This window comes from Carlito syrichta, unplaced genomic scaffold (genome assembly GCF_000164805.1).
Source record: "Carlito syrichta isolate Samal-C Ts95f unplaced genomic scaffold, Tarsius_syrichta-2.0.1 Scaffold306867, whole genome shotgun sequence".
Taxonomy (NCBI): domain Eukaryota; kingdom Metazoa; phylum Chordata; class Mammalia; order Primates; family Tarsiidae; genus Carlito; species Carlito syrichta.
In genome coordinates this window covers 96398-104542 of record NW_007250963.1, presented here as the reverse complement: position 1 = coordinate 104542, position 8145 = coordinate 96398, and the positions used below count along the sequence as shown (strand labels likewise).

Sequence of the window (8145 nt, the reverse complement as noted above, 5' to 3'; positions counted from 1 at the left end):
CGGGCCCGCAGCCCCGCGAGCATCCCTCCCGCGCGGGCGCCGCCCCGCCCCGCCCTCCTGGCCACCGCCGGCGGCCTGACTCCCGCTCTCGGGCCCGTTTTGCAGATGGGAAGACTGACGCTCGCAGCCCTCAAACGCCTCGCGCCGGGCCCCTGAGGGCTCGAACCCCAGTCTGGCGGGACCGGGACCGCGACCGCCCAGGCGGTCCCCTTCGTGCTGGATGCGGCTCAGCTCTGATGGAAGCCGTGGCGCGGAGGCGAGGGTTTTCTTTCTGGTTCCCAGCCGCCTCCCGCAGGATCCTCCGCTTTGATTTCCGACGGGGAAGCCCGAGGCCGCTGGGCTGGGCGGTGGGGCTGGGCTCAGCCCGTTATTTCTGCAGCTTTTGGTAGCTGACCAAGTGCGTTTGGGAAATGCCCTCCTGGGCACAGCGTCGGAAGCCCTGGCTCCGTGGACTTGCCACGCAAGTTTCTCCCAGCATGACTCGCTCTGTGTACTCTGTGCAAGTTGTTTCACCTCTGGGGAACTCTTTCCTCATCTTTCACAAGAGGGAGCTAGGCCAAGTCCTGGGTACCTGGCAGCTTTGACGTTCCTGCACGGCTGAGTGTGTCTTCGTTTTGCGGGAATAGGCCGGGGACCATGATTCCCATTCTCCGGCTGAGAAAACGGAGGCTTGGAGAAGTACTGACACTTGCTGGATCAGAACCTAGAGCCTTCAGAGTCTTTGCCACGCGCCTTCTCAGTTGCTCCCTTACCCACTGCCACCAGCAGCCCTGGCTGGCCTCCCCCATGTCACCCTTTCCCTGTATGTGATGCAAATTCTTGTGGATGTGCTCAGCATTGCCATTCACTGGCGGCTACAGCTTTCTGTGCCCTCGCCCTGCTCTACTGGCGAGCTCTTCAGCGCACTCTTTTGCACACCTACCCGAGGGCAGCACCCTAAACTGGGTGCCCAGAGATGTGGGCGTTGAGGTTAATCCTTGCCCTACGACTGCTGACAAACTGATTGGGGAAGAGAAAGATAAACAGGACCTAAGCAGCGAGTCAGCATGCCGCAGATGTTTGCAGACAGCCTTGTGGGCGAGGAATCGCCCCAAGGCGGACATGGGAGAGGAAGTGGAGTAGAGACAGGCAAATCAGGGCAAACCACACGCTAAAGCCAGGGAGAGGAGAAACGGACTGGAAGGGGATGGATCTGGGAAGGCTTCGTGGAGGAGGTGAGTGGTGGGCCTTTTTTAAGTGCCGCCGGCAGCAGAGAAACAGTGATTAGGATTGAGCAGAGAAGGTTTTATTATAATGGAGGAGAGATTAAAAAAAAATTTTTTTTTTTTTGGCCAGGCTCGATGTGACTCAGCCTGTAATTCCAGCACTTTGGGAGGCCGAGGTGAGTGGATTGCCTGAGCTGGCGAGTTTGAGACCAGCCCAGGCAACGTGGGGAGACCTCGTCTCTACAACATATCAAAAATTAGGCTGGGCTCTGTGGCTTAGCCTGTAATCTCAGCACTTTGGGAGGCCGAGGCGAATGGATTGCCTGAGCCCGCGAGTTTGAGACCAGCCGGGCAACTTGGGGAGACCTCGTCTCTCCAAAAAAAAATTAGCCAGGTGTGGTAGGGCACGCCAGTAGTTTCGGCTACTTGGAAGACTGAGGCGGAAGGATCACCAGAGCTCAGCAGGTGGCCGCTGGGGTGGCCATGAGCACACCATTGCATTCCAGCCTGGGTGACAGAGTAGACTACAACTCAACAACAACAAAAAATATATATATGTGTATATGACATATGTCACATATATACACACACACATATATATTTTTAGAAGCTGGGCTTGCGGAGGCGGAGGCGAGAAGATGGCCTGAGTCCAGGGGTTCGAGACTAGCCTGGGCAACCTGGTGAGACCTCGGCTCTACGATAAATAAAAAAATTAGCCGGGCATGGTGGTTGCACCTGTGGTTCTAGCTACTTGAAAGACTAAGGGAAGGATTGCCTGAGCCCAGGATGTTGAGACTGCGGTGGCCATGAGCATGCCACTGTACTCTTGTCTGGGCAACAGACTCAAAAAAAAATTTTTTGTTTTAGAAAAGTCTCGCTATGTTGCCCAGGCCGGTCTCAGACTCCTAGGTTCAAGGGCTCCTCCTGCATCGGCCTCCCAAAGTGCTGAGATTACAGTCCTGAGACACTGCCTCCGGTCTGGAGGAGAGATTTTATTGTGGAGGTTTTAAGCAGCTAGAACCTGCAGGAGGAAGGCTGAGGAAGGTAGGAGGAGAATGGGGGTGGGGCGGGGATAATACTTTACAAGTGGGTGTGAGAAACTTGGTTGTCCTTATATGACAGGGCATATAAGCAGGTGAGGACACTGGGATTTGCTAAGGCGCAGGTCAGTCATTGACTGGAAGCCAGCATGAGGAAGATGGGATCCCAAGGCTGCTGGGGCTTTGGTGTGGGACTCCAGGGCCAGCTGCTGGCCCAAGCTACAGGCGGTGTGGCCCACAGTGTTCTGGTGAGGCCTTGAGAGCCACCAGCCTGTCCTAATGGTTGCCTCACCCTTCCGTGCCCTGCCCTTAGGGAAGGAGTTTGTCCAGACAGTTGCTCTGTGTCTCTTTTTGGAATTAATTTCGGCTGCCTTCCAAAGTTTCCTCAGTTTGCCCTCCTGTACCCACTATGCCTTCTCTTTTCTCTCTCCTGAAGCCTGTTGTAGCCTGGTCGGCCCTTCCTGTGGTGGTTCTCACTTCCAGAGTTGCCCAGGAAGGCTTTCCCGTAGCCCACGGTGGGTTCCTCCTGCCTTTCATGTACCAGTACAGGTGGTTTGCTTTTTTTTTTTTTTTTTTTTAATCTGGCTTCTTCTTTGTCCCTTTCTCACTTTCAGTGTCCTGGGTGCTGTGCTAAGCGCCTGGCCTCCCAACACCACTCCCAGAGGCTCTGGGACCAGTGGTAGGGCCTTAGACCCTCGTCTCTCATTCCATGGCACAGTGCTCTCTCTGTGTTCCTCTTCCCTGTGCCCTTGCAGCCCCTTACAGTTCCGGGACCGAGTAAGTGCTTCATACGTGTTTTGGGTGAATTTGTAGAAAGTGGCTCAATTTGGAAACCAGTGAGGAAAGAAGGGTGGAAGTTGTGGGGCATGGAAAGGAATCGCGTTTGGGGACAGCAGGGATAACTGTGGGCAGTGTGTCAGTGACTCTGGAAGTCCTGGGCAGGCCCCCAGCCTGTCCCTGTCTCCTGCCAGCACCTTTCCGCATGAGCTGGGTGTCTCATCGGGTCAACATTTTTGTTGAGGATTAGTGTGGATTCTTCTCTCTGGCTGCCTCCCAGTTGCTCGTTTCAGAACCAGACCCCTTGTCTCTTATCCCAGAAGTGGCTGCTTCGGGACAAGTTTCTCATCCAGAGGTGTCCTTAGTAGAAGTCCAGCATTTTGCCCGCACACCTTGAAGGCTCACCTGAGCCTGACTCATCCCTCCGCCTCTTTCTCCTAGCTGCCTTCTAGTCTCAGCTGTGGATACTTTGCCAGAGGAGCAGAGCCTGAGAGTGAGAGGTGGAAATGACAAAAGAACAAGCCATTTCCTCTTAGTGAATGAAAAGCTTGCCTTAACTGGGTGCGGTGGCCTCCGCCTTTAATCCCAGCATTTTGGGAGGCGGAGGCGAGAGGATTGCCTAAGCTCAGGGGTTTGAGACCAGTCTGGGGCAACTTGGCGAGATCTTGTCTCTACAATAAATCGAAAAATTAGCCAGACATGCTGGCACACACCTGTGGGTCCAGCTACTTGGAAGGCTGAGGCGGAAGGATCACCTGAACCCAACAGGTCGAGGCTGTGGTGGATGTGAGCGTGCCACTGCATTTCAGCTTGGGCGACAGAGTGGGATTCCAACACACACACACACCCGTCAAAAGAAAAGCTTGCCTCATCTTGGCATTCGAGACTCTCTAATTTGATTCTGCCATTTGGACTGTTTCTTCCATTTGACCCCAAGACATCCTTTTCTGCCTCAGCCCTCATGTGTCTTCCCTGTTCTCTTAGACTTGCTTCTTGGTGTCCCTCTCTGCTCTTGTTCTTGGTGACTTTGTTTTCTGCAGGGTCTTTCCTCTTATCTTGTCAACATTAAGTTCTTCAAGACTCAGGGCTTTCCTTTATTAAGCTTTTCCAGATCTGTTCAGTTTGGCTTGGCTCACTCTCTTAATAATAATGATGGGCAAGTGCAGTGGTTCACGCTTGTAGTCCCAGCACTTGGGAGGCCGAGGTGGGAGGATCACTTGAGCCCAGGGGTTCGAGACTAGCCTGGGAAACTTAGCGAGACCTACTTGTACCAAATAAATTTATAAAATTAGACCGGGTGTGGTGGCTCACGCCTATAATCCCAGAACTTTGGGGGGCTGAGATAAGAGGATTGCCTGAGCCCCATGGGTTTGAGGCCAGCCTGGGCAACTTGGTGAGACCTTGTTTGTACAATAAACCAAGAAAAATTAGCCGGGTGTGGTGGTGCACGCCTGCAATTCCTGCTACTTGGAAGGCGGAGGTGGAAGGATCACCTGAGGCCAACAGGTTAAGGCTGTGGTGGCCATGAGCATCCCACTGCACTCTAGCCTGAGTGAGAGAGTGAGACTCCAACTCAAAAAAAAAAAAAAAATTAATCAGGTGTGGTGATGCATACCTATAGTCCCAGCTACAGGGAGGCTGAGATGGAAGGATGACCTGAGCCCAGGAGGTCGAAGCTGTGGTAAACCTTGCTCATGCCACTGCACTCCAGCCTGGGCGACAGAATGAGACCCTGACTCAAAAAAAAAAAGAAAAATGATGATGATGATGATAAATAATGATTTATTATTGTTAGCAATAGAAGCCAACCTTTATGAGCGTTCACCGTGTGGCGACAGGAACCTTGCTAAGTACCTTATGTATGTGTATTGTCTCATGGTTATCACAAAGGTACTGTTAGACCATCTTTTATAGATGAGACACTTGCACACATGAGACACAGGGGCGAAATCACTTGCCCGGAGTCTTAGGGCCAGGGAATGGCCTGGGCTCGCCGGCTCACTGCTTGAGTGCCTCTCAGAAGTCATCCCGCTGGGCTCGGTGGTTCAGCCTGTAATCCCACGCCTTTGGGAGGCTGAGGTGAGTGGATTGCCTGAGCCCGCGTGTTTGAGACCTGCCTGGGCAACTTGGCGAGACCTCATCTCTACAATAAATCAAAAAATTAGCTGGGCGTGGTAACGTGCACCTGTAGTTCCAGCTACTTGGAAGGCTGAGGTGGAAGGAACGCCTGCTGGAGCAGGTGAGGCTGCGGTGGCTGGGAGCGGCCACTGCACTCCAGTCTGGGCGGCAGAGTGAGACTCCAACTCAAAAAAAAAAAAAAAAGTCATCCCATTTCCCCCTTATTTTGGCTAGCCACAGCAACATGTTTTCTGGCACTTGAGGGGCAGAGCCTGAGTGTTCTGGCGTGGAAGGCATATGCTCAATAAATGTTTAATTGAATTGAGTGTCCGAGATACTCAGTTGCAGCCTTGACGTAGTCTACCAGGGCCACTGGTTTTCTTTGAACATGGATTTGATTGCTTTGATGGCTTGCTGGCCTGCTGGCCTGCATTTCCATCCTGCTGTCTATTGACCAGTGGCTAGAACTGTCTGACAGGTGTGACCTTTTGAAAATAAGCAGGTGGTGAAGTCTGAAAAGTGGTTGCACATTACCAGGTGTGGGCTCCTGTGGGCCTAAGCATGGAGTGTGCTCTTACTGGCAAGGCGGGGAGCTCTGCAGGGAAGGATCTGGGGAAATAGCCCGGAAATAGAAGACACATCTCGGGTCACGTAAGACAGTGGTTCATTAGTGTCAAATTGAAGAGTGAGACAGGAACCAGACTCTGTATTCAGAGGGGGTAACTTCCGAAAGATTAGAGACAGCTCTGAGGAGAAAGGGGGACTGAGGCTGGCAGGAGTGGGCAGGAAGAGAGAGCACTTCAGATAAGACAAGAACGGTTTCTTTTTTTTTTTTTTGAGTCGGAGTGTCACTCTGTTGTCTAGGCTGGAGTGCAGTGGCACACTCATGACCACTGCAGCCTCGACCTGCTGGGCTCAGGTGGTCCTTCCGCCTCAGCCTTCCAAGTAGCTTGAACCACAGGCATGTGCCACCACGCCCGGCTAATTTTTTGATTTATTGTAGAGATGAGGTCTCCAAGTTGCCCAGGCGGGTCTCTAACCCATGGGTTTAGGTAATCCTCTTGCCTCTACCTCCTAAAGTACTGGGATTACAGGCGTGAGCCACCACGCATGGCTGACAAAAACAGTTTCTAGAACTTCTTGTTCTTGTGTGGTAGGTACCAGAAGAGGCTTTTACTTAAATGCTTCCTACTAAACCTGTCGGCTGAAGTCCTAGTGTGTTCCCTTTGTGCCAGGCATGGTGCCAGTGCCAGGGTTCTAGGGAGTGCCCTCATTATTATTCCCATGTTACAGACGAGGAAACAAGCTATGAGTAGTTACAGGAGTGGGCAGCAGGGCTGCAAGGGTGGAGACCAGGAAGTTGGACAACAGAGCCCGGTGCTCTCTTTACCAGAGACTCCCCTGGCGGAGCGAAAAACCAAGACACGGTTCTCTGGGTTCCAAATCTATGTTCTTGCCACTGCTAAGTTCTCTGGGGAGTGCTGGGAGAAATGAGGATGACACTTTTTTTTTCTTTTACTTTAGATAGCGCCTGCCTTCTGGAGAGCTGACGGAACACTAAGGGTAAGTCCTCTGCCTGAATCCAGGCCAATGGATGTGTGGGGGTCTTTCCCAGGCGCAGCTGTGGGTGCTAGCAGTTTGGCGCGTCAGGGCTCACGCTCCATCAATAAAAAAGACCACGCTGTGATCTTTGGATAATATCTGTTTAAGCAATTCTTGTCTGTTCCTGGTCTCTCTTGCAGGAAAGTGACATCTGGCTCCCTGCTGACTCCTGTTGGCAGCTGGCCAGGCTTAGCAGGCGGCCCTGCTGCTGGAAGGGTGTGGCTTGGGAAGCTGGGCAGAGAGGGTGGTAAGGCCTCCCTGGACCTCCAGGAAGACTTGCTGGGCCTAGGCAGCCTCTGAGAAGACCCCTTGAGTCAGCGTGGAGAGCAGGCAGCTGCCAGCTGGTTATAGAAACACACATGTTCCCAGAGGATAACACTCAGCCTTTACCAGCCACAGGGACACGAGGGTGAAGGTGGTCTCATCTTTTCCTCTCCCATATATTGGTCAGGCAGCACTGCCCTGTGTAACCTGCTTTTAAGGTTTCCTCTGATGAGGACTTCCCTGATTGCAGGTGCCTGTCTGGGGGATCCAGTTGCATTTCCTGAGCCCAAATTCCAGAGCCTTCTGGGCTGGGCTCATCTGATCGTCCAGTCTGACCTCCCTCCACTGCTCTGCGGGAACAACCTAGCCAGCCAGCCAGCCAGCCAGGCATTCTCTGCGCATTTACGACACTGATAATGCTCTTCCCTTCAGGCCACCTGCTGCCCTGGGAATTCTGACTCAGAGACAACTTTCCCCAGAGCTCATGTCCAGACTGAGCGGGGATTCCTGGGTGTGGGGCTTTTTCTTGACTTTCCAGCCATCATGTAGGGATTTTTCTCTAGGGACCCTTTGTGACCAGAGTTGGTTTCCTCTTTTGCCCCAGGTGTGGGCCAGCAGTGGCCGTTTTCTGCTCTGCAGTTGAGCTTGCTTGGAGAAGCTGATTGAGCAGGGACAGATGGGCCCAGGGTGGACATGACTGTACCTGGTAAACTGCACCTTCCAGAGTTCCCACCACCCTGCTTGCCCTGTTCCCTAATGCTTGGTTGATAGGGTTGAAGATGATTTCTCTTACTTGCATTCCTACCTGGAGAGGTGGGGGAGGTCACCCCACCCGAGTATCTCATGGAGCCAAAGAAAACGAAGCCCAGAGAAGCCTGGGTAGCGGAATCCAAGATGCTGATCCTGGTTTTTTTTTTTTTTCAGATTGTCATCTTTTATTAATGTCTTCCCAAAATCTATCAATAGGAAGGAAAAGTCAGTCACCTTCTAGGTCATCTCATGTGTCAAAACTTGTTTGGCTCCGGCCCCTTAGTTCCCAGGGCCCTGCTGACTCCCCAGAGCTTTGCCTAGTGACCATAACTAAGGATCTGTGATCTAAACTTGTCACCCTCCCCTCCTCTTTTTTTTTTTTTTTTTTG

General features: G+C 52.6%; 1 protein-coding gene across 1 annotated transcript in view; it reads left to right on the top strand.

Moving 5' to 3' along the window:
* LOC103265826 (pyruvate carboxylase, mitochondrial) overlaps positions 1 to 8145 on the top strand; it is a gene marked incomplete at its 3' end in the record, with an annotated part of 101555 nt that overhangs the window by 325 nt on the left and 93085 nt on the right. The window contains exon 2 of the mRNA XM_021715226.1: positions 6665 to 6703. The remainder of the gene's footprint in view (positions 1 to 6664; positions 6704 to 8145) is intronic.